The following is a 27778-nucleotide window of genomic DNA, read 5'->3' as shown; positions in this document are numbered from 1 at the left end:
GTATGAATCAAGGGAGAGTGTTATGCTTGGATAAGAGATTATTCAATAGACTACAGAGAAAGTGAAGTTGATCCAAGAAAAGATGAAGGCATCTCGGAGTAGACAGAAAAGCTATCATGATAAGTGAATGAAGGCCCTCAAATTTCATGAGGGAGATCACGTGTTTCTGAGAGTCACACATGTGACTAGTGTTGTGAGAGATTTGAAGTCTAAGAAGTTCACCCCTCGTTTTATTGGTCCTTATCAAATTTCTCAGAGGATAAGAGTTATTGCTTATAGGGTGGCCCTGTCACCATCCCTTTCGAATCTGCATGATGTTTTCCATGTATCTCAGCTTCGAAAGCATATTCTCGATTCATCACATATTATCTAGATGGACGATGTCCAAGTGAGAGAGAATCTGACTATGGAAGCATTGCCTATCAGAATTGAGGATCGAGAAGTGAAGCAACTTATAGGAATTAGATTGCTTTAGTGAATGTGGTTTGGGGAGGACCTGAAATCTATCTTTGGAGTTGGATAGCCGAATGAATGAGTCATATCTGGATTTATTCTCTACATGTAATTTTCGAGGACGGAAATTCTTTTAAGTGGGGGAGAGTTGTAATGTCCCAACTTATTATTTAAGCAATTATTTAATTGTTTGTGTAATTTGTTGATTTCATGAGAATTGTGGTACTTTCAGAGGATAAGGGTATTTTGGTAAATTACTAATTATTTGGTTTTAAATTTGTAGAACAAATATAATAATATTATTGGGATTATTACAAACAATTAGACATTTTAATGATTTGTAATAAGAGAAATAATAGAAATATAGAAATCCTAATTTAATTATAATTTAAATTAAATATTTATTTAATTTGAATATTAATTTAAATAAATAATTAGGAGTTTAGGTCATTTGAGTGATTAAAAAAGAGTTTGAGGTGAGAATAGAGAATTGGAGAGTGAGTGGGCAAAAAATATAATTTTGAGAATTAGAGCTCATATAAATACAAAAATGTTGGGAAAAAATTAGGTTTAGGAAATTCTCCTATATGTGAAAAAGAGGCAGATATGGGATTTGGAATTGGAAGGGCTCTGGGAGATCCATCGTAAGAAGAGAAGGAGAAAAGTGAAAAAATCTCCAATTTCGAGGTAGGGGGAATTGTCTACTTTTAGGCGGTCTCAGCCTCGCAGGATGGTGAGGGTTCATTACCCTCCTATCAGCATCCTGTTGGGATTTTGATGAGTTTTCCCTAATTTTTCTTTTTTGTGATTTATGAGTTACAATGTGTACATGCTTGGATTTTTGTTGTTTTTGTGTTGTGTTTTGATCGTAAACCCAATTGGAGGGATTTGGGATAGATCCCTTTAGGACTCGATACCTTCAAGGTAGGAGGTATGACCTTATAATATTATAGAATATATGATCGTTGCCTTTTGCTATGGATTTGACTCTTTTTGGTGTTGGAATTTTCCCCAGAGTTTTGAGCGATCTTTTGAGAATCGTTTAATTCCCAAAATTATGAGTTCTTGGATCTGAACATTTTCCCATTGTTTTCTTAATTCGACCTTTTTCTTGAACTTTTCCCCAAAAGTTAAAATAACTTAATTTTTTCAGCAATTTTTTCAGAAACAACTTTTTGGCGAAAATCTTAAACTGAAAAATCTTTATTTTTGAAAAATCAGATTTTTGGGATGTATCGAGAAAAATCAATTTTTCGGGGGAGGGGGGCGCGACGGTCAATTTAAAAAAAGTAGGCCATGCGGTGGAGCCGCGACGACCGACTTAAAAAAAGCGTGACAGGTGTCGATACGTGAAAAAACTGACCAGACTGACACAAACTCGCCACCAGATTTTATTTATTCCATAAAAAAGATAAAAGAGAAAATAATCGATAAAACCCTCTAAAGAAAGGGAAAATATTGGTCTCGCAACCAAATTAGGGTTTGCAAGTCGGTTATGTAAGGGGAAGATATTATCACCCTTCGCATCCATTGTACTCGATGAGAACCATCTAAATTGTCTAAATGAAATGGGTGTTTATCTATCTTAATGCTTACTTACTATCGGAAAAGAGAGGAAAATTATTGGTTTATTTATTATTATGCTCACCAAGGATTATGGCCCTTGTGCCTACATATCATCATCGTGGGATGAAAAATCAGAGCTCCGTAGTTCAAAGTAGAAAATGTTGGTGTGTTGATTATTTTTACCTTCAAAAAAGGTTTTCAGAATGACGCCTTAAGGTGCAAAAATAAGGTTTGATGAGTTGATGTTGTTTTTATGTTTTTTTAAAGAGATTATTCTTGATTAGAATTGTACTAAAGATTATGGATAGAGGTGAATATTTCAGACAAACAAGTAAAGCGTCTTGTGTCCAAAATACTCGGAGTAAGGGTAGAAAAGCTCCATTATTACTCATTCTCCACCACTTAAGGCTCGTGGCACATAATTATAATCATATTTTTATTGTATTTGATTGAGAAAATGTCATTTGATGTTGGATCAAGGGTTTATTGCTTATGATTTTGAAATGGTGAGATACACATGGATATTTACAAGAGAACAATGTGAGAAATAAAAGGTCTCATAGTAAGGTAGCCCAAGAGAAAGCCTTATGTGTGCAAAGTGACCTATGCTAGCAAGTGAATAATGGACTTAAGAACATGTCTCCCTAGGGTAGTGCCATGAATGCCATTCTTACAAGAAAATACCGCAAGTCACAGATGAAATTCCAAGTCAGAGAAAAAGGTCAAGTATCATGATCCAAGGTCTAAGTGAAAGGGTCATAATGAGTCCTCTAAGTCCAACAGTAAGTCTTAGATGAATGCATCTTTTTAGTCTCTTGATGTTATCATGTTTTTTGTTTTTTTATTATACAATGACAATAAATAAATGACACTGAGATAAAGATGCATGAAATAGATACAATGATGATGGATATGAGAATAAAGTACTTAAAAATAAATGGCAAGAAAATAAGTGATAGGATATAAATGACAAAAGAAGATTAGGTCAACAAGTCAATGGTTAATGATAACAGTTAGTGGTTAGAGGTTAAGTTGTACAAGATAATCACCTATGGATCATCTATCTGCAAGTCAAAGGACTCAAAATATGGCGCACCAAGGGATAACCTATCTTTGACTCAGAGTGTCAAAAATAATCCCTTGATCATTTATCAACATTTTTGAATCAAAGAAGATTGAATCGACCGAAGCGTCCATCTATCAATAATTTGAAGTGTGGAAGATTTCATCACCCAAGTAATCACAACTTAAAGTCAGATAAGATACAAGTCACACATTAAATTCGAAATGTTATTGGTCAATGATCAAAATGAAAGATTCAACCGAGTCGGGACACTTTAGCGCTATGTTAAGCAATTGTAAATGGACTTATGTAGAAGCCACACCTATCTGAGGTCGGTCAATAATAATGTATGTGTTAAACATGTTAGAGATCTAACACAAAGTTAGTCTCTTGAAACAATGCAACACAGATAAAAAAATGAAAAGGCAACTGCTCATGTAACTGAAGGTCCCATCTAAACTTCAAGAGATTCAAGCATGATCAATTAAGGGCAGCCTATCAATACCTCAAAGTGTCAAGAATGATCCATTGATCATTCATCAACATGTTTGAAGTGTTGAAGGTTTAATCAACCTTAGGATAAATAGTCAATGATTCTTTTTTAGATTGTCATAAACCAATAATCATCAACGAAGGGCAAAATGGTCAAGAAAATAATTTGAAATAATAATAATAATACAAAAATTAAGTAAAAATTAAATGGAGAAAAATAAAATCAAGAGTTAATTAAAAGATGGTTAAAATAAAAATAGAAAAAATATGAACAAAGAAAAATAAATAAAATAAAATGAAATGAAATAAAAAATAGAGAGGGGGTGTGAGATCCAAATAGGATCTGCCAAATGAAACGGGCACAAGGACCATTGGCCTTCAGAAATGGATAGAGGGTACAGGAAGTAACTGTCGCATCCTGCGAAAAATCAACCGGCGAGACTCAAAAATAAAACACACAGAGCCGCCACTGCGCGTTATTTATCCCAAGATAGGGAAAGGAAACGCTCAGAGAAACCTGGAAAGGAAATGGTCTCGCGACCAAAGAGACAGGGTAAGGGAGTCGGTTACGCAAGGGGAAGGTATTAGCACCCCTCATGTCCGTCGTACTCGACGGGATCCACGTCCTAGAATAAAGAATAGGTTGCTAAACATCACACACACACTCAGGGAACGCAGGTGGGGTTAAGAGAAACGGGCTCGATAAGGTATCGCACCTTATGCCTACATATCTTGTCTGGAACAAGAATCAGAGCCACTGTAGTTCGGCTTACGCACGCCAAACAACACAACACAATCAAACAGATGGCAAACATGGAGCCCGACAACCACTGGATGGAATTACGTCAGCATCCGAACCAAAACACACTCAAATGGGCAAACATGGAGCCCGACAGCCAATCCTGGGCTTATGTCAGCATCCGAGCCAAAACACAATCAGATAACAAAACAAACACACGCAAAAAAGAAAAAGGTTGCCCGGAGTGGTCTCGCACGACCACCTGCCTACATACCTCGTCTGGCACGAGGATCAGGGCGATGTAGTTCCCCTGGAAGGGACTAAATTGCTAACCAGAAACCGGGGAAAAATACACAACTAGGGAGCTGAGACTCGAGCCTAATGCTGTCATGCATCGTTAACCCTAAGTTCGGTTTTCTATCCTACTTGCATAAGCAAACTAACCTAACCAGGAAAGAAGCTAGCACACAAGCATACAATCATATCATACATCAAATGAGAACAGGCATCTCAAACAAGCATGTCAATCAGATATCCACATAACACGCACTATAGCCAAACAAGGGGCTCAATCAATCAGGTTTGACTGCCTAAGCAATCGTCTGTACAGGCTGTGTTTGCTCTTAACCTTGCCATTACGAGGCTAAGGTGAAGCAGATGAAAGGATGAAGTGAGGATCAGACCTCACAGCTCTTATCCCTAACCAGGGAGAGCTGACAAATGAGCATGGGTCCAGAATAGGGGAACCCTTCTATACTCGATGACTCTGACACAACAGATCTTGGGCTTTTGATCTCAATGCTACAACCATGTAATGGGAGCAAGGAGAAGACTCACTGAATAGTGGGGGACAGGTTGCTTGTCCCTACCTTCCACCAATTGCCTTACTTGAAGGACTTTCCCTGCTTGGGCTTAAAAATAAACATACACAATCATTGCCTCTTAAGGAGGACTTCAGACAATTTGCCCGGCCCGGTAACAGCCGGGTCTCCAGACTACATGAAGTAAGAAGGTTATACCTCTATGCAAGTTGCTTAAGCAAAGCAAAGCAATAGTTCACAAGGAACTGAGCAACTAAAGTACCTGGAAACAATCAAACTCAGTCAGTACTCAATCAGACAAACCATAAACAACAAGTGTATAATCAATCAGTTTAAACAAACTATGCACAACACAAGGCAAGCTCAAGGCTCAAGCCCCAAGCTCCACAACCTACAAAACAATGTTATATTAGTATACAAACATCAACAACATCAATCAAAATTGATTTGGACCATTATCCATGTGCCTTGCTTTTTGATCCTGAAAAATCAAGCAAATATTAGCAACTTAGACCACTAGGCCAAGCCTAGGGTCCAAAAGCAAGAAAAAATTTAAAACAGCAAGGCATTCATCAACCAACACCAAATTAACATCAAACAAGAGCAAACATCATTGGTCTCATGTTTATATCATCCATCATGTTCAATTCATGCACAAAACAATCCATATTGGTTCAAATGAAGCATCAAACATACAAACAGAAGTATTGCATTCAAATCCATACCAAAACACATCCAAAAATTCTCAAATTAATTACACCTAAACAGGGGGGATTCAAGGTCTACCATGTCAAATTTGAGCTCAATTGGGCAAATGGAACCATGTCAATGAAAATCAACAAAAACAGACACAATTATAGGCTCCAAATCACAACATCAATACATGCTTCCACTTCAAAAATTCATATCTCAATGAAAACAATAAAGAAATGGATGAGACCAAAACAGGGAGGTCCTATCATGTGTCTACTACAAGCATATCAAATTTCATGATCATACAGTACCATATGAGGATTTCCCATTCAATCTACCAACCTATGTCACATGAGCTTGCATAAATGATCACCAGAGATGAAAAATAGCAATCAATTTGAAAATGCCACATAAAATTCCACAAAAATTCACATAGCATCTTGACATGTTAATCAACCATCATGCAAAATTTCACATTAATCCAACAAGTATAGGTCACTCAAAAAAATCCAGCAAGTTGACATAATGAGGTGTGACACAAATTGTCACACCTAAGTTCCAGAATTTTCTGCTCATTGACCAGGTATCAAAAATGCATGAAATTTACATATAAATGAACATCAATGAGTCTACAATCATCACAAAAATTTTCAAGAATTTATTTTACATTTTGTGCATTTCATGATCAAATTGGTAGAAGGTAGCAAAAATGGACACATGTGAAACAAGCCTAAGCCAAATAAAATATTTGCCAAGCACAACTTTGACCAATAGGTCAAAAACATCCTACACAAGTCAACAAAGCCATAGAAAAAATCTCCATATTTTTAGGAATTTTCTACTATTTTTTATGAATTTTTAAAGGTCACATGAATTTTTTAAGAATTAATGAAAATAATTAAAACACATAGTGGCAGTTTGGTAAATTGGCAAAGGCGGGGGCGGTAAACGCCATTTTCAAATTTTCAAATGGTTTTTTGGATCTAGCAAGCGTTCTTCATCACTTCCAATCATGAAATTTCCAGAAATTTAACAAACACTCCAAGAACACGCAATGAACAAATCGTCACCAAAACGCGCAATCTCATATCCGTTGGAACCGTATGATCGAGGAGAGTACGAATATGCATTCAAATCATCCTAACAATTCCTAAATCAAGCGAATCGATAGATCTAGGGTTTAACATCTAAACTTCAGGTCACGATTTACTAAGCTACGGTTCACCAATTGCAAATCCAAAACCATCATTGAACTCTACGTAACATGAACTACAACACGCACACAACAATTGAACGAACCGTGATGATCGAATTTCGCACATACCTGCTATGGCAGTGTTTATTCGTGACGTTTCCAAGCTTAAAAGTCCAAAACAGCAGCGCAACAAGCATCAAGAAGTTGCGTTCCAAGCTTAGGTTCAATTGATTCTCTTCCTAGCATGCGCATTCTTGATTCACCATTGGAGAGTGCACTTTGGACAGCTGCGAATTACTACTCCTCATGCTCCAATTTCCAAAAACAGTTTGAGAGGATGACGTATGGAGTTGAATGCAACAAGAATCTCCAATTTTGGTTGAGATTTGGTGAAGAAACTTGAGATTGAAGGTGTTGGTGTTCTTGAGCAATCTTGAGAATTTGGAGAGCTTTGAGATCCAACTTGGGGAATTGGGAATTCTGTTATGATTAACAGATGATCAAGCTTATATATCAATGCTTAATTGTCCCTTAATCCACTTAATTAACCAAATGCATTGTTAAGTGAAAAATGTCATTTTCAAAGGAGGGGTAAAATTGGAATTTCATCATGACAGCTAGTGCCAGCTGTTTTGACAGCTCAAGCAATCCCCAAATGACATATGTAATGTGTAGAAACTTGTTTCATTCCAATTGGTTGAGTATTTCTCAAAATCACATGTGTGTGGTAATTGATCCATTTTTGACCATTTCATTTTTCAACCCAAAACTCAAACCATGTGCATTAACCATAAAATGAATATTCAAACATACTTAAAATTCCATTCCTGAGGTGTTGGAAAAAGTCCCATTCAAAAATTCCAATTATTTTGACATTTGGACGATTTTGCCCCTGGTCCAATTCAGCTGTCCAGTTGAAAAGTGACTTTTTGCCTTGGCCATTTTTGGACAAATCCAATGATGCACCCTCAAAGTACATGCCAAATGGAGTTTGTGCATATAAAGAACTTGCAATTTGGACGAAGCATGTGGAAGTTATGGCCTCCTGATTACAGGTCTTTTCTGAAATTCCCTGAGCCATATCTTGCAAACCATACATTGGATTTTCAAGTTCTTGGACTTTTTGGAAAGGTGAGAACAAGATCTACAACTTTCATGTTGAACAATTTTTCATTTGAAGCTTCCTTGGACATCTGTTTTTGAGGTCAAAAACTTTCCATTTTTGGAAACTTCAGTTACAGGTCACCTGCTATTTTTGGCAGTTTTTTGTCCTGACTTGATTTTCTTCATTTTTAAGCTTTGCAACGTCATCTAACACTTGTTCCAACATGAATGAAGTGTGTCTAACTTGTTTCCACCTCCAAATCCACCAGATCATGTACAGTTGACCACAGTTGACTTTTCATCTGATAGATGAATTTGGCAATGCATTGATCAATCTGAGCCCCAATTTCCAACTGAAATGGCTCAAGGGTGATACCCTAGCCTCCATAAGCACCATATAGTCACAAAATGATCCTCATCTCCTTCATAAACCCCATCTCCTGATCCAGCCCTGATTGGCCCAATACAACTGATTAGGGTTGACTAGTGGTCAAAACCCTAATCTCAAGGAATCTTCTCCAATCTCCTGATGACATCCAACCATGATGATGATGATGTATCAATTCAAACAAGATGAAGACCAATATCCTTGGAAATCATGAAACCCTAATTCACAGTCCAATCCTCAGATGGCCCATGATCAGTCATTAAACCCTAGCTTGCACCTTTGAACTTCCTCATCTCCTGATTAAGACTTGGGAAGATGGCTTGCACTATGTAACCACATGATATGCAACATGAAATGCCTAATGTCCTAAAATGAAATGCAAATATGTTAATGCTAGTCCCAAGAGAGGAGGGCAAATTTTGAGGTGTTACAGCTGCCCCTATTCAATCCACTATGAACCTGTCGATACGAAATAGCCTCGGCTTTCGGATGATCAGGATGAAGAGTGATTGAATACCAAGAACAGACGAACAATTTGCACTCTGATGGGATGATAATTAACAACGCCTGTCAGCATCGGCGAAGAAACTCAATCTTTGAAAAACGTCGACCTGGATACCAAAATAAATGGTAACACAGGGATAACCATGGCCTGTTCACCGCATCCACTCGGGATTCTCATTCCTTTTTTGCTTTTCTTGAACCCCGAAAATTTTCTCTTCTTCTACCTGGTCCGAAAACCACTTCGGTCTGAACTCCGAAAAACTGGCCTGAATACCATAAGTGCTTCAACCTGAAAGTCGGAAACTTCACTAATCACCACTCTAAGGGCAACACGTCAGAGGGTACACCTTCAACCAGACACTGACTGATGACTGGGAAGAAACTCGATGTTTACAGGCACCGAACAATGATGTTGACATGACATCAAACAATGATGCGGACAGACATCGAACAATGATGCGGACAGACATCGAACAATGATGCGGACAGACATCAAACAATGATGCGGACAGACATCAAACAATGATGCGGACAGACATCAAACAATGATGCGGACAGACATCAAACAATGATGCGGACAGACATCAAACAATGATGCGGACAGACATCAAACAATGATGCGGACAGACATCAAACAATGATGCGGACAGACATCAAACAATGATGCGGACAGACATCAAACAATGATGCGGACAGACATCAAACAATGATGCGGACAGACATCAAACAATGATGCGGACAGACATCAAACAATGATGCGGACAGACATCAAACAATGATGCGGACAGACATCAAACAATGATGTGGACAGACATCAAACAATGATGCGGACAGACATCAAACAATGATGCGGACAGACATCAAACAATGATGCGGACAGACATCAAACAATGATGCGGACAGACATCAAACAATGATCGACCAAACACTTACTGATGTCTGGGAAGAAACGGTGGTTCCAAACTCCCAATGCTGAACTCCTCGGAGCATCGTCTTCGCTGTCAGACAAAACCAAACCTCAAGCGGTAATCACGGCTTGAATCGCGCTGATCGCGTAACGTCTTCTGACTGTATCCCCATCTCTGTCCGACGGGAACATTTCCTCCAATATCGCACTACTGGGGAACATTGCTGATCTGACGTTGTGATGCTAATCTCCTCAGAGTAACATCTTCACCTTTGGTGAACCCCAAATCTTCAAGCGGTAACCACAGTTTGGGTTGCGTTGAATACATCCCTTTTCCATCTCCGTCCGACGGAAGGAGTCTTCTCCAGTGTCGTACCACTGGGACAATACCTGTGATCCAATCATGAGGCTATACTACTCGGAGCAACACTTTCATTTTCTGGCAAAATACCTCTTAAACAGTAACCACGGCTTGAGACTAGCTGACGTTTGCAATGATGCATGCTTGATTTCTTCTGCGTAATGCTCCATAATTATGGAAATGCTACGCGATTATTTATTTTTCTATGCAATATGCAATGCTTATTCTACATGATGAATGCATAAAAATATCCCCCTCAAGGGAATTTTCTGGGGAATACGAGACTCTCTGCTGAGGAACTCGCCACTGCTCCGATTTCCACCCTGCCGGGGATAGCACTGCTGCTAGGAAATAGACAACCCTTGCTGGGGATACAGATCCTTCACTGCACTCTGTGGGAATACCACAGTCTTTGACTTGCTGGGGATATAGATCCCAACTCTGCTTTGGGAACCCTCACAGATACTCCCGCTGGGGAAATGAGCAATCTTCAACCTGCTGGGGGAATACCATCCAGACCCTGCTAGGGGAACGACAACTACTCCGCTGGGGAGGACCCAATCAATCCACATGTAGGATACCCTCGGCTGGGGATGCAGATATTCGTCTGCTACAGAAACTCGTTCAATCCACTGGTAGAATGAACACTGTTGGAGAGATATGTCATTGAAAAAACCCGCTCCACTCGGGGACTAGCTGGGGAGATGAGAAAAGTGGGTACAACACCCATCGACTCGTCGAACCATGCTATCCACCTCCTACTTTCGCATCAGCTTTCAACTTTTGAGAACCCCCAGACTCATCTGGACCTTTTCTGCTCCATCATCTTATATTCCAAGTCGCTCCGCGCTCGACGAGAGACGTACTCCTGGGATATATACAAAGATTTTCAATTTTCCGACTTTGAAGAGTCTTCTTGATTATTTCAATTGTCGTCGGACGTCTCTCGTCGCCTCTCCATTCCTCCTTCATCCCTGATCGAACTCTGCGGGGAATCACAAACTTGCAAGTCTCTCGACTTTGAAGAGTCTTCTTGATTATCATCAAGGCTCGTCATACGTCGCAACGTCGCTTCGTCGTTCCTTCATACGTTCGTCCCTGATCGGACTCTCATGGGGATCTCCCTTGTCAAAGCTTCCACATCACAACCTGCAAGTGAGTGAAAAACATCTAATAGTTCCTGCAAAACAGATCGTTAGATAAAACCGTGCCCCAGGCGTGTCAAGATTTCAACACTTGGGTCACTCAACCTTCCAAATAAGATTTCAAGCTCTCAATCTTATAAACATGCATCGGAAGGAACCTGTATGTGTTAAAATGCAAAGATTCTTTATCAAAAATAATTGGATGTTCTTGCAATCAAAACGGTAATGAAAAACAAAAACAAAATTATTTGACTGAATGTGCATTTTGTTGATTTGAAAAGTGTGGCTCAAATGAGCAATACAAAAGGAAGCAATTCCTGAAAAGAGGTAATTGCACAAAAGGAAAAATCTATCCTAATGGCAATGTGAAACCCGCGATCTCATCGAGTTCCAACTCGGTTACACCCCATATGTCCTCAGACTCTCCATGCTTTCTGCCTTCTGAACAAGACGATTCCGATTGATCCCTACCGGGTATTATCCATGATGCTTTAACCAAAGCGCAAACGATCATGCTGGACGCAGTTGTTCGTTTCAATCCCTCTTTTGCCTGGACCGCCCTTTCGGGTTTTCAGTCCACCGGGATACCCCTTTTTGCCCAAATCGCCTTTTCAGGTTTTCGACTTGCCGGGTGTACAGTTTTCATTTTATCCCTAATTTTTGCCCGAACCTTTTTTCTGTTTTTGGTTCGCCGGGATGCCCTTTTTTGCCTGGACTATTTTATTCTTCTCGTCCAGCGGGTCAATTTATACGAAGTATTTTTTAACTGCGTCCGCATTCACAGGGGATGGAAAATCCTCGCCATCCATGGCCGTTAACAACAAGGCTCCACCAGAGAAAACCTTCTTGACCATGCTGGGGATTCATGACTGAGTGTCCGTTTGCCCCTTCGATCGTCTTGAGGAGGAAGGATCCTTTTCAACACCATATCACCTACATGATATACCCGAGGTCGTACCTTTCTGTCAAAAGCACGCTTCCTCCTTTGCTGGTATAACTACCCATGACAGATGGCTGCTAGCCTCTTTTCCTCAATCAGACTCAACTCTTCATACCGGGTCCTTACCCATTCAGCCTCTTGCAATTTCGCGTCCATCAGGACTCTCAAAGAGGGAATCTGAACCTCAACAGGTAATACCAATGAGAAAGGAGTTGCCCCAGTAGATGTACGTACCGACGTTCGATACCCATGCAATGCAAACGACAACATCTCATGCCAATCTTTATAGGTTACCACCATTTTCTGCACAATCGCACCGTCGGTGCATGCAAACGTTATCCGGGCAACAAAACTCACTCACCTTAACCTCCCCATCAGACATCAGAATCCGTTCGGATTCAGGGTCAGGCCCCTCCTCCGGGATCGGTTACTCTCAATCTTTCGATTGGAGCACCTCGAGATGTCCTCATCAGGGAACTCAAACTTCATTGGTTGATAACCCACCATGGGTTGCGGAGCGATGTAATCAGACAATACACCCCTTGATTGCTTTCTGAGAGTATCACAAATCAGTCAATATTCTTTTGCTCTTTCGCAACCCGTCCGGTCAATGCTGGATTCTCAAACCCATACTTGATCGGATCCATCTCGGAAATCCACAAAGTGGTATGAACCAGCATACACTGTCTCAGTCGGCGAGCAGCCTATGCCAAAGTACATCAAGTTTTCTCGAACAATGAATGTATTGTTTCACAGTCGACAAACTTTTTGCTAAGGTAAATTGCATGCTCTTTTCGACAGGACGCGTCATGCTGACCCAATACACCTCGTAGACCCCTCGAAGGCTGTCAAGTACAGATTAACAGTCTCTTTCCATAGGGAGGCAACAGAATCAGAGGTTCCTGCAACTTATTCTTTTATTTTTCAATGCCCCTTGGCATTCATTATTTCACCTGACCGTTTGATCTCTTTTTTTTCAACATCTCGAATATAGGTTCGCACGCGGCTGTTAGATGAGATGTGAACCATGACAGATAGTTCAATCTTTCTAAGAAACCACGAACCTCTCTTTTTCTTTCTCGGTTCAGGCGTTTCTCTTATTGTTCTTTTTTTTTTTTTTTTTTTTTTTTTTTTTTTTTTTTGCAGGATGAACCTCGATTCCTCCCTTACAATGAACCCCAACAGCTTACCGGCCCGCACTCTGATAGTGCACTTATTCGAATTCAACCTCAGTCTGAATTATCTCCACCAGATGCCCCACTCCTGTTTGGGACTTTGCTATCATGTCATAGCATTCGATTTCAACTTCATGATGAATCACATCATGAAACAAAGTCACCATGGCTCTCTGATACAGGCACTGGCGTTCTACTTCTTTAGAGGACAGTCTCCTTTCCACGGTAGCTTGTGCACAACGGCACCGGTATTCGACCCTGGCGTATCCTGACACGACCAGGTGAAGGTATCCACGTGCTCCTTCAACAAGGCTACCATTCTGCTCTCGATTCGCCTCTGAAGCGGCTCCAACTTTCACTTCCTGACCTCGGTGGTGCTTGGAATAACAACCTCAATCCGCTCTGCATGCGGCTGAATCACCTTCTCCTCTTGTTTTGACAACCTGGCTAATTCCAGCAGATCACAATCTTCTTCGCCTCCTTCTTCGGCATGATTGCTCGGTTTGTCGAAGTCATATGAGGTGTAACCAAATTGTTATCAACGAGATCCGGAGAATTATTTTTCGACTTTGGGACGAGACAAATCAAAAAGGAAAAATGAAAATAAACATTGCCATTTTTATTTGTTTTTAAACTGCAAAAATAAATGAAAGACAGGGAACACCGTTTTTTGACTGAAAAACATCCATTTATTAATGATGCAGAAATGCAAATTTAAACATGAGGTGGCCCTTACAATGGACCATTGCGTGTCGGGCAACACGTATGGCTTTCATGCAAATAAAACTGAAAACAGAAATCATTACTCTTCCGGATGAGTGGCAGTGCTGATCTGTTAGGCCTTCCAGTTCTCTGGTACGCACGGCTTTATCCAACCATTGAACTTGCAGTCACTGTCAGCCCCCTCACCTACCGCACAGGCGTGATCCGAATCTTCAACAATTGCACTCACCATCGCCTGACCATGTGCCGGCATGGGATTAGCATTAACATTTGGAGACGGTGCAAAGTTAATAGCCTTGGAGTCTACCAGATCCTGGACAACGTTCTTGAATGCTCTACAACCCTCAATGTTATGCCCCGGTGTTCCAGAATGAAATTCACACTGGGCGTTCTCATCATAATTAGGCGGCCTCTGATCTGTTCTCATCGGAACCATCGCCCTCGGCTGAACCAACCCAAGATCCACCAGCTTTTTGAACAGAACAGCATATGTCACGGGCGGCTTGTCAAAATGCCGATCACTCATCCTCCTCCTGACTGGATATCCTGCCCTCTGAGACCTCCGCTGAAATGGCTGACGCTGCTGTTGCTGTTGTGCAGGCTGATTGTCAGCAGGAATAGTTACCGCAGCGGTGTGCTGGTAGTAACGACCCCTACCGTGTCCTCTCTGGGCGTACACAGCACTCGATTCACCCTCATCCTTGTGCTGGTCATTACCAAAAGATTTCTTCGGTCCAGACGACGAAGCGTTTCCTTGCATGTTCCCCATCTTCAGCCAGTCTTCAATCCTCCCCACCTTTTCGACAATTACTTTCTGCTCTAAGGCGAACTCTTGCATGACACTGATCAGTTCTCCCATCTTCTCTTTCAGCTCGAGAATGTCAGCGTTGGACGGATCCATCAGTTTGGATTTGTGCCGGGTGAAGTATCTGTGAGGACGGGTCGAGTGCAAAGGTACAGTTCTGCGAGCACGAGCAATGATTCCTGCAAAACAGCAAACAGGTTAATATGCATGAATGCAACGTCTATCCATACGAGGAAGATTCTGTCCTTTGATTCTGGTTTCATCGAGACAGATAATATTTCACCAATAACATTCTGACATTCAGATGTCTCTCAACCAGATTCTCAATCCATAATACTCCCCATATGGCTAGACGTAAGTTTGGTGCAGATGAATGCAAAATGAGAATGATGCTGATGAATGAATGCAATGCATTGCCATCCTCCAAGTCATCTGATCATTTGTTGCACTGAATCTGGTCTCTGAACTGATCATAACCATCTGAGGAATATGTAACCACAAATCTGACCCACGGGTTCCGAAATAAACGGAAGACAGATACATCATCATCATCACTGAACCATCTCTGAGCAGATACCACAATCATCTGAATCGGCCCGGGGAATCCTGAAATAAACGGATCCCCACTGATAAATATCTCGGCCCGGGGAATCCTGAAATAAACGGATCCCCACTGATAAATCACGGACAGCACTCCGGCGTCTCGGCAATAAATGACCATAAATCCGACTTATAAATATGTCTCTGAACCACAGATCAAAAAGTCACCATCTGAACACGCATCTGAAAATGCATCTGAAAGAATCACCCTCCCCTCACAGGTAAATTCTAAACAGGTCATCCTAAGGCGGATAATAGTCTCGACAATCGGGCGGAGATACTCAATGGGTTTGCCCTTTCGGGTGTGCCATTGTAGCTCCCTTAAGATCGTCTAAACCAAAGATCCGGGAATGATCGGTCACCAGAGTCAACAACTCAAATGGAGTGACTCAAACAAAGCGGAATATCCACAGAGATGAGCACTATCAAGTGAGCCTCGTCCGGCTTGTGGCACATCACGCCGCCAGGCACATGTTGACTTAACATGAAAGAGGCAACGTGAGACCACACTAGTCCTAGGTGTATACTCGGGCCTGGGTTTTAGCCCCACTCAGAACACCCACCCCAAACAACAGAACCACCTGCAGAGGACGGCAACAACATGATAGTATGATGCATGCAAACATTTAATGCAAATATATACACACTGGTTAGAATAATAAATGCAATAAATAACACAAACAAGCAACCTAAACTAATCCTAGAACGCTAGGAAGGACTCGCTTAGGGACGATGGACCAGCATAGGTCTACATCGCACGTCCCCAGCAGAGTCGCCAGCTGTCGCATCCTGCGAAAAATCAACCGGCGAGACTCAAAAATAAAACACACAGAGCCGCCACTGCGCGTTATTTATCCCAAGATAGGGAAAGGAAACGCTCAGAGAAACCTGGAAAGGAAATGGTCTCGCGACCAAAGAGACAGGGTAAGGGAGTCGGTTACGCAAGGGGAAGGTATTAGCACCCCTCACGTCCGTCGTACTCGACGGGATCCACGTCCTAGAATAAAGAATAGGTTGCTAAACATCACACACACACTCAGGGAACGCAGGTGGGGTTAAGAGAAACGGGCTCGATAAGGTATCGCACCTTATGCCTACATATCTTGTCTGGAACAAGAATCAGAGCCACTGTAGTTCGGCTTACGCACGCCAAACAACACAACACAATCAAACAGATGGCAAACATGGAGCCCGACAACCACTGGATGGAATTACGTCAGCATCCGAACCAAAACATACTCAAATGGGCAAACATGGAGCCCGACAGCCAATCCTGGGCTTATGTCAGCATCCGAGCCAAAACACAATCAGATAACAAAACAAACACACGCAAAAAAGAAAAAGGTTGCCCGGAGTGGTCTCGCACGACCACCTGCCTACATACCTCGTCTGGCACGAGGATCAGGGCGATGTAGTTCCCCTGGAAGGGACTAAATTGCTAACCAGAAACCGGGGAAAAATACACAACTAGGGAGCTGAGACTCGAGCCTAATGTTGTCATGCATCGTTAACCCTAAGTTCGGTTTTCTATCCTACTTGCATAAGCAAACTAACCTAACCAGGAAAGAAGCTAGCACACAAGCATACAATCATATCATACATCAAATGAGAACAGACATCTCAAACAAGCATGTCAATCAGATATCCACATAACACGCACTATAGCCAAACAAGGGGCTCAATCAATCAGGTTTGACTGCCTAAGCAATCGTCTGTACAGGCTGTGTTTGCTCTTAACCTTGCCATTACGAGGCTAAGGTGAAGCAGATGAAAGGATGAAGTGAGGATCAGACCTCACAGCTCTTATCCCTAACCAGGGAGAGCTGACAAATGAGCATGGGTCCAGAATAGGGGAACCCTTCTATACTCGATGACTCTGACACAACAGATCTTGGGCTTTTGATCTCAATGCTACAACCATGTAATGGGAGCAAGGAGAAGACTCACTGAATAGTGGGGGACAGGTTGCTTGTCCCTACCTTCCACCAATTGCCTTACTTGAAGGACTTTCCCTGCTTGGGCTTAAAAATAAACATACACAATCATTGCCTCTTAAGGAGGACTTCAGACAATTTGCCCGGCCCGGTAACAGCCGGGTCTCCAGACTACATGAAGTAAGAAGGTTATACCTCTATGCAAGTTGCTTAAGCAAAGCAAAGCAATAGTTCACAAGGAACTGAGCAACTAAAGTACCTGGAAACAATCAAACTCAGTCAGTACTCAATCAGACAAACCATAAACAACAAGTGTATAATCAATCAGTTTAAACAAACTATGCACAACACAAGGCAAGCTCAAGGCTCAAGCCCCAAGCTCCACAACCTACAAAACAATGTTATATTAGTATACAAACATCAACAACATCAATCAAAATTGATTTGGACCATTATCCATGTGCCTTGCTTTTTGATCCTGAAAAATCAAGCAAATATTAGCAACTTAGACCACTAGGCCAAGCCTAGGGTCCAAAAGCAAGAAAAAATTTAAAACAGCAAGGCATTCATCAACCAACACCAAATTAACATCAAACAAGAGCAAACATCATTGGTCTCATGTTTATATCATCCATCATGTTCAATTCATGCACAAAACAATCCATATTGGTTCAAATGAAGCATCAAACATACAAACAGAAGTATTGCATTCAAATCCATACCAAAACACATCCAAAAATTCTCAAATTAATTACACCTAAACAGGGGGGATTCAAGGTCTACCATGTCAAATTTGAGCTCAATTGGGCAAATGGAACCATGTCAATGAAAATCAACAAAAACAGACACAATTATAGGCTCCAAATCACAACATCAATACATGCTTCCACTTCAAAAATTCATATCTCAATGAAAACAATAAAGAAATGGATGAGACCAAAACAGGGAGGTCCTATCATGTGTCTACTACAAGCATATCAAATTTCATGATCATACAGTACCATATGAGGATTTCCCATTCAATCTACCAACCTATGTCACATGAGCTTGCATAAATGATCACCAGAGATGAAAAATAGCAATCAATTTGAAAATGCCACATAAAATTCCACAAAAATTCACATAGCATCTTGACATGTTAATCAACCATCATGCAAAATTTCACATTAATCCAACAAGTATAGGTCACTCAAAAAATCCAGCAAGTTGACATAATGAGGTGTGACACAAATTGTCACACCTAAGTTCCAGAATTTGCTGCTCATTGACCAGGTATCAAAAATGCATGAAATTTACATATAAATGAACATCAATGAGTCTACAATCATCACAAAAATTTTCAAGAATTTATTTTACATTTTGTGCATTTCATGATCAAATTGGTAGAAGGTAGCAAAAATGGACACATGTGAAACAAGCCTAAGCCAAATAAAATATTTGCCAAGCACAACTTTGACCAATAGGTCAAAAACATCCTACACAAGTCAACAAAGCCATAGAAAAAATCTCCATATTTTTAGGAATTTTCTACTATTTTTTATGAATTTTTAAAGGTCACATGAATTTTTTAAGAATTAATGAAAATAATTAAAACACATAGTGGCAGTTTGGTAAATTGGCAAAGGCGGGGGCGGTAAACGCCATTTTCAAATTTTCAAATGGTTTTTTGGATCTAGCAAGCGTTCTTCATCACTTCCAATCATGAAATTTCCAGAAATTTAACAAACACTCCAAGAACACGCAATGAACAAATCGTCACCAAAACGCGCAATCTCATATCCGTTGGAACCGTATGATCGAGGAGAGTACGAATATGCATTCAAATCATCCTAACAATTCCTAAATCAAGCGAATCGATAGATCTAGGGTTTAACATCTAAACTTCAGGTCACGATTTACTAAGCTACGGTTCACCAATTGCAAATCCAAAACCATCATTGAACTCTACGTAACATGAACTACAACACGCACACAACAATTGAACGAACCGTGATGATCGAATTTCGCACATACCTGCTATGGCAGTGTTTATTCGTGACGTTTCCAAGCTTAAAAGTCCAAAACAGCAGCGCAACAAGCATCAAGAAGTTGCGTTCCAAGCTTAGGTTCAATTGATTCTCTTCCTAGCATGCGCATTCTTGATTCACCATTGGAGAGTGCACTTTGGACAGCTGCGAATTACTACTCCTCATGCTCCAATTTCCAAAAACAGTTTGAGAGGATGACGTATGGAGTTGAATGCAACAAGAATCTCCAATTTTGGTTGAGATTTGGTGAAGAAACTTGAGATTGAAGGTGTTGGTGTTCTTGAGCAATCTTGAGAATTTGGAGAGCTTTGAGATCCAACTTGGGGAATTGGGAATTCTGTTATGATTAACAGATGATCAAGCTTATATATCAATGCTTAATTGTCCCTTAATCCACTTAATTAACCAAATGCATTGTTAAGTGAAAAATGTCATTTTCAAAGGAGGGGTAAAATTGGAATTTCATCATGACAGCTAGTGCCAGCTGTTTTGACAGCTCAAGCAATCCCCAAATGACATATGTAATGTGTAGAAACTTGTTTCATTCCAATTGGTTGAGTATTTCTCAAAATCACATGTGTGTGGTAATTGATCCATTTTTGACCATTTCATTTTTCAACCCAAAACTCAAACCATGTGCATTAACCATAAAATGAATATTCAAACATACTTAAAATGCCATTCCTGAGGTGTTGGAAAAAGTCCCATTCAAAAATTCCAATTATTTTGACATTTGGACGATTTTGCCCCTGGTCCAATTCAGCTGTCCAGTTGAAAAGTGACTTTTTGCCTTGGCCATTTTTGGACAAATCCAATGATGCACCCTCAAAGTACATGCCAAATGGAGTTTGTGCATATAAAGAACTTGCAATTTGGACGAAGCATGTGGAAGTTATGGCCTCCTGATTACAGGTCTTTTCTGAAATTCCCTGAGCCATATCTTGCAAACCATACATTGGATTTTCAAGTTCTTGGACTTTTTGGAAAGGTGAGAACAAGATCTACAACTTTCATGTTGAACAATTTTTCATTTGAAGCTTCCTTGGACATCTGTTTTTGAGGTCAAAAACTTTCCATTTTTGGAAACTTCAGTTACAGGTCACCTGCTATTTTTGGCAGTTTTTTGTCCTGACTTGATTTTCTTCATTTTTAAGCTTTGCAACGTCATCTAACACTTGTTCCAACATGAATGAAGTGTGTCTAACTTGTTTCCACCTCCAAATCCACCAGATCATGTACAGTTGACCACAGTTGACTTTTCATCTGATAGATGAATTTGGCAATGCATTGATCAATCTGAGCCCCAATTTCCAACTGAAATGGCTCAAGGGTGATACCCTAGCCTCCATAAGCACCATATAGTCACAAAATGATCCTCATCTCCTTCATAAACCCCATCTCCTGATCCAGCCCTGATTGGCCCAATACAACTGATTAGGGTTGACTAGTGGTCAAAACCCTAATCTCAAGGAATCTTCTCCAATCTCCTGATGACATCCAACCATGATGATGATGATGTATCAATTCAAACAAGATGAAGACCAATATCCTTGGAAATCATGAAACCCTAATTCACAGTCCAATCCTCAGATGGCCCATGATCAGTCATTAAACCCTAGCTTGCACCTTTGAACTTCCTCATCTCCTGATTAAGACTTGGGAAGATGGCTTGCACTATGTAACCACATGATATGCAACATGAAATGCCTAATGTCCTAAAATGAAATGCAAATATGTTAATGCTAGTCCCAAGAGAGGAGGGCAAATTTTGAGGTGTTACAGTAACTCTAGCAGTGTGAAAAGGAAATAGGCATTTAGGCCCAAGAGGAAAGGGCCCAAACCGAATCAGAGTGAAAGGGGGGTTTGAATCCAACTCAGAATTTCCCTCCACATTCAAAGTTGAGACACATTCAAAAAGAATCTTTTCCCGCTCCGCCGTGCCGGAGCTCATCGCCGATGACGACGGAGCTCCAAAACTGAAATCATAAACCTCAACCTCTTTGTCTTAACTTGCTGAAGCTGAGTCCCTAACCTAAAACCTTTGATTCTTAAACAAAAGAATGAATCAAAGAAGAAGAAAACAAAAGGAACCCTAAAGCTATAAATAAAAATTAACTAGTGGTGGTGCACGAACCCAAGAAATTGATTGAGGGTTAATGAACTTCAAAGTATGCTCCTCCTTCTGGTAACTTTGGTTTGAAGAATGGATGAGTTCAAAGTATTACTTCACCGGAGAAGAAGACCGAAGCAACGGCGACAACAAATGTTTCAGGATAATTTTCTTTGTATATTTGTTTCTTCTTCTTCTGTTTCTGAAAGCAAGTGAATATTGGGATTGGGTGGTTGAGTTGCAGTGAGGGTGACTCGAATATTAGGGTTTTCACATATGTTGTCCCACCTCTTCTTCTTCTGAGTTGCCTGATTTTATAGTGAAACTATTATGGATTTTTCTTGAATCAGTTGAGGCAAAAGGAATTGTGGATAGTGGACTTGTTGTACTGCAGGATGTGTTTGTCCAAATGCGTGTTTGGTTTCTAAAAAGTGTATTTGTACCATGTCATTCCTCTTTGCATTTTTGGTTTTGTCTGATTTTGATTGTTTTTGTGCATATTTTTAATTATTTAAAAATACTTCTGACTTTTCAAAAATTATGAAATTTTTTGTCCAAGGTCCTTTGACCTTGTTTGAGCAATGATAAATATCTTGGCCATTTATTTGGTGTTTTGAAGAGGTTTTAGGTGTTTGATCAAACATAATTCAATTTAAATGCATTTTAATTTGATTTTTAATTGATTAATTGTGTAGAAATTATGTTCAGCCATTTTTATTGACTTATGAAGTCTGTCTATGTGTTTGGGCCTTGGCCAAGGTTGATTTGACTTTTGTTGGATTAAAATCATTGGATTTAGGGGATTGATGAAAGTTACATTTCATCTCCCAAAATGAATGAATGATTTTAATTTGATAAAAATCATCCCATGACCAATTTGTGTTGATCTCATCTCCCCTCTCTCTTAATCTTTAATCCCATTCTATCCTATCCCTTTCATTGACCAATGAAGTCTCAATATCCTAAGGCTAATTGGTTCATCAATAACTTTGTGTTAGATGAACCAATACAAGTATGGATGAGATTATGTCCATCTTTTGATCATTTTCTTTTTGTGTGTGGTATGTTTTAGGAGTATGGTTCATTATACCATATCTCTAATATGCATTAACACAAAAATTTCTATTGCCCGACCTCAGATAGTTGTGACTTCTACATAAGTCCAATTACGATTGCTTAACATAACGCTAAATTTTGACCTAAAAGGAAAGCATTCTAGTAAGTGAGATTGTAAGTCTCCACCCTTTCATGGTATTTTGTGGAAACTTATCCTTTTTTCCTTCCTTTGGAAGATGTCTTGGTTCAAGGATCCATGCTTGTGAATAAAGGGTTGAGTGTTCTCCAAAGAATGACTTAATCAATTGAAAAGCAAAACTTCACTAACATCTCATCAACTAACAATTTGACTAACTTTTATTATTATTTCTTTTAATTTTAAGTCATTTACTTTATGCAATTTAAATTCAAGTCATTTACCACTTTGTCATACCTCAAAATTTGCCTGTTAATTTTTATGCTAAATAGATTCATGCATGGCATTCATTTCACATTTGCATTCATTCATTAGCATACATTCTCATATAAATTATAAATTTTAATTTATTTATTATGTGATACAGATATAAAAAATAATAATAATTTTGGTTATCTGTATGATATAAATAAATTTTATATATATAAATAAAGTAGTTTTACTTTAATGATAAATAAAAATAGATTTGAACTTTAATTGTATAATTAAAATTTTAAATTAATTTTATTTGTTAAAGCTCATTAAATTATAATAACTATTTTTTATAATTTAGTGACTCATGTTCCATTTATTCATTATTTATAAATAGTATTTATTTAGTAATTCACGTTTTTTACTTAATAAAATTTATTTATAAGAGTGACATTTTTTAAAAGCCCATAAATTATAAAATAATTTTGGTTGATATAAGTAAGAATAAGTTTGATTTTTTTTAAATGATGAAAGTAAAAATAGAAATAGGTTTAAATTTTAATTCAATTATGTAACTAAAATTTAAATTAATTTTTATTTGTTAAAAGTCATTTAAATTATTCATTATTTATAATAATAATGTATTTAATAAATATTTATTTATAATAATAGATATTTAAGACCAAATCCAAACCAAAAATATATAAATAATCATAGTATTATTTATCATATGATGGTTTTGTTTTATAAAAATAATTTTGGCTCTAATTTAATAACAAAAATTTAAATTTTAATTGTGCAATTAAAGCTTTAAATTAATTTTATTTTTGGTTTATTATTAAATTGCATTTTATTATAATTTAGAAAAGTGAAGTTTGAATGAGTATTCCATGCCTCACGTGGAATTTGAACTTTTGAAATACCAACCCATGCAAAATGTTAGAGCTAACTCTCCTAAATTATATGGTGAGATCCTAAAATATAGGAAGGGATCCAAATATTTAGCAAGGTTAAACCCTAATCCACACCATTATAAATACTTCATATGGCTGCAGCGAGAGGGGGAGGAGGACGAAAAAGAGGAGAGATACAGCAGAAGAAGATACATAAGGCAAGGTTTGCATGATTAAAGAATTATATCTGCCATTTAATTATTATTATATGAGTGTTGTTTCTAGCATGATTATGTTTATTTCACATGTTGTTATTACATAATAATGATGATGATATAATGGTGATAATATAAATCCTTGGTTGTCTTTAACATGTATGTATAAGGTTTGTTTTATCATTATCACTTGCAGTAAAGAGAACTAATACATGAGTAAAATAATATAAGCACTACAACAAACAAGACCTTAGACAGCGCTTTTTTTAGCCTTAGACAGCGCTTTAAAGCGCTGTCTAAACCTCCGCTGCTAAAGGTTTAGACAGCGCTTTTTTAAATCTTAAAAGCGCTGTCTAAGCCCCCCCCCCCCTTAGACAGCGCTTTGGCCAAAAGCGCTTTATAAGACCCTCTTATTTTAAATTTTTTAGGTATACCTTAGACAGCGCTTTTGAAAAGCGTTGTCTAAGCCCCACCCCCTTAGACAGCGCTTTGGCCAAAAGCGCTTTCTAAGACCCTCCTATTTTAATTTTTTTAGGTATACCTTAGACAGCGCTTTTCAAAAAGCGCTGTCTAAGCCCCCCCCCTTAGACAGCGCTTTTGCCTAAAGCGCTTTCTAATCCCCCCCTTAGACAGCGCTTTTTACAAAAGCGCTGTCTAAGGTATACGAAATTTTTGAAGCTTTTGTTTTAAACCACATTTTTTCCAGGTTTATAAACCAGAATTTCTACCTGTTTTCAACCAGATTTTGACAGACAATTATCACATTTTATATATGCCATTTTGGCCTTTTTTCTACCAATTTTTGGCTAACAAATATATATATATACCAATTCAAACCAATTTTGCCTTAAATGTATCAAAATATATACAAATTTATGTACACATTTACAAGTCATTACATATACTACAAATGTACACATTAATTACACAAATTTATGAAAAAACATTGAGCTCTATCATGAATTGACACCACTCCTCTTTGATTTCGTCCACTTGATCCTTTGTATAAAATGCACACTTGAATTCCTCAAAGTACTACATAATAATATAACATATTTTGAATTAATTCCAACTATTTAATTATATGAGATATGTGTAAATATAAAAATAACTCATAAGTTAGAAATACATACATCGGTGGGAATCATTAATCGGCCCAAAGCAAGAGTATCTCGCATAAACCTCAACATGAAATACCCGCAATCTATTTGATTACGTTGTTGAGGACACTACATATGAAAAAAAATATGGATTATAAATCCTAAGTTTTATCAAGTGTCATCACTAATATAATAAAAAATGTGGTAATTAAAAATATACCGCCATTTTAATCCATGTAATGGAGTTGGCGTCCCTCCTTGAGGTTTGGATATCTCGTTGGGCCCGAAAAGCTTGTAGGACGCTAATAAAATAAAAATGAAGCAATTAGAACAATTCACATAAACTAAGAAAATTTTTGAACATTCTCACTTACGTGTCAATTAGGACCTTCATATCCGGGTATGTTGTCCAATCATTTCCTAACGAGTCAAGATAATACACAATTTCTCGGATAGGATTGATTGCGAGCAACAACCAATGTCCACTGTAATGATTAGGCAAATGTTAGATGGTAACTTGGAAAATAATTATAATAGATGAATTTAGAATGAAATGCTAACCCGGTATTGAACGGTATAAAAAACAACTTCTCCGCATCTTTATTGTCCATGAGGATCCGAAGAACGTACTCCGTCACGGTATCCGGTCTACTTAAGATTAAACCTAAGTTGACGGTCGCGGGTGCTAAGAATCCGAATGACACGTCCAAACCATTGGGGCGCATCAATTTGTCATACAAAAACCTAATATAAAAACATCATTAACACCTCTTTTGAAACATAAAGTAAACCGGATTAACATAAAGTAAACATCATTAACATAAGTTGTTTAATTAATAAAACAAAGTAGACCGGATTTACCTAATATATGTATTGACAACGTTGACGCCGATTTCTTCATGACTAAAAACTTGCATGAAGTCTTCATTACCAATCATTTGGTCGTAATCAAAGCCGAAAATCCCTACCTCCATATGTACATTCCGAACACCTCCGGTCGGTATATCGGTCATCTCTAGAAATGTCCTGAGGCACGACCTATACTTGGTGGTAGGTTTTTTCCTAGCTACGGTCTTCTTAGCACCAGAACTTTTTACCCGTGCGGAGGCGTTGCTAACCTCCTTTTTTTGTTGTGCGGAGGCATTGCTAACCTCATTTTCTTGAAGCTACATGTCATATAAATAGTTAGATCAAATTAAGAATGTAACAACTTCCATGAATATATGTCATATAATTGTATATTACCTCTTTTCTTGAAACCGTGGACTCGGTATGCCGTGGAATCGCATTATCTTTTGATTTGGATTTTGTGGGAGTCTATTTAACATAACCAAGGAAAATATGTAAGTAAAGTTTTAAGCATAAATTTTAAACTTTGAATATACACATTAAAGTTAACATAAGTTTTAAGCATACCTCATATCCTACGCATATGAGGTTTGTCGGCCATGCAACAAACGAACCTACTGCTTCGTGCACCGTTGTTGCATCCGAATCATCGCTAGGATATGGTAATGCTGCATTCGGCTCAACTGCAATATCAACTGATACCTTCAAACATCCAGCAGGGAGCTCTCTAGTGTGGAGTAATACTCCGCTAACGTTATGCACTTTTCCCTTGCCAACCATCCGATAGTATGGTGACGACAAATACAGCTGACAATGGGAAATGCCCTAAAACCAATAATAACAAGAAATCGTTAATGTGTATATATGTCAAATACATAATTTAAGCAAATAGTTCAATTTAAGACAATTATATGTAATTACCTCTGGAATGTTCGGCTGAAAGGTACAGTTGATACTGTTTTTGTCCGAAGCATCTCTGTATACTGTTGAGGCGCTAACCTCTCTTTCTCTCCTCAATGCATCAAGCTCAGCTTGCATGGCTTCCAATCTTGCATGAAGCTCCCGATTACTATGAGCCTTTCCTTTTTTAATACTCAGGGAGGTCGGAGTGACTCCAAATCCCTTACCCCTCACCCGACCAGAATACTCAGGGACATCTAATGCCCGACTAAGTATGCCCTTAGTATCATCGGGAGATAAAGACTGAGATAGCTCCTCCTGAAAAATCAGATGAATACCGTATACTTGTCAAATATTTGTGTATAAAAATGTTATTCAATTAATGAAAAAATGTTATACTTACACATTTCTGGTATACGTGTAAAACTTCTTCTTGAGGAACTCCAGATTTGCCCACACGGGCTTCCTTCCACAAAACATGTGCAGGAAGAGATGTTTCTGAACTTTCCTCCTTCTGCAGCTACACATTAAGTCATACAATTTGATCAGATAAAACTAATATATGATGAACAAATTTGTTATCGCAATTTATAAATACTTACCATGGATTGTTCTAAGCGTCCATATCCGAC

This window comes from Lathyrus oleraceus, chromosome 4 (assembly GCF_024323335.1).
Source record: "Lathyrus oleraceus cultivar Zhongwan6 chromosome 4, CAAS_Psat_ZW6_1.0, whole genome shotgun sequence".
NCBI lineage: Eukaryota > Viridiplantae > Streptophyta > Magnoliopsida > Fabales > Fabaceae > Lathyrus > Lathyrus oleraceus.
This window is presented reverse-complemented; position numbering follows the sequence as displayed.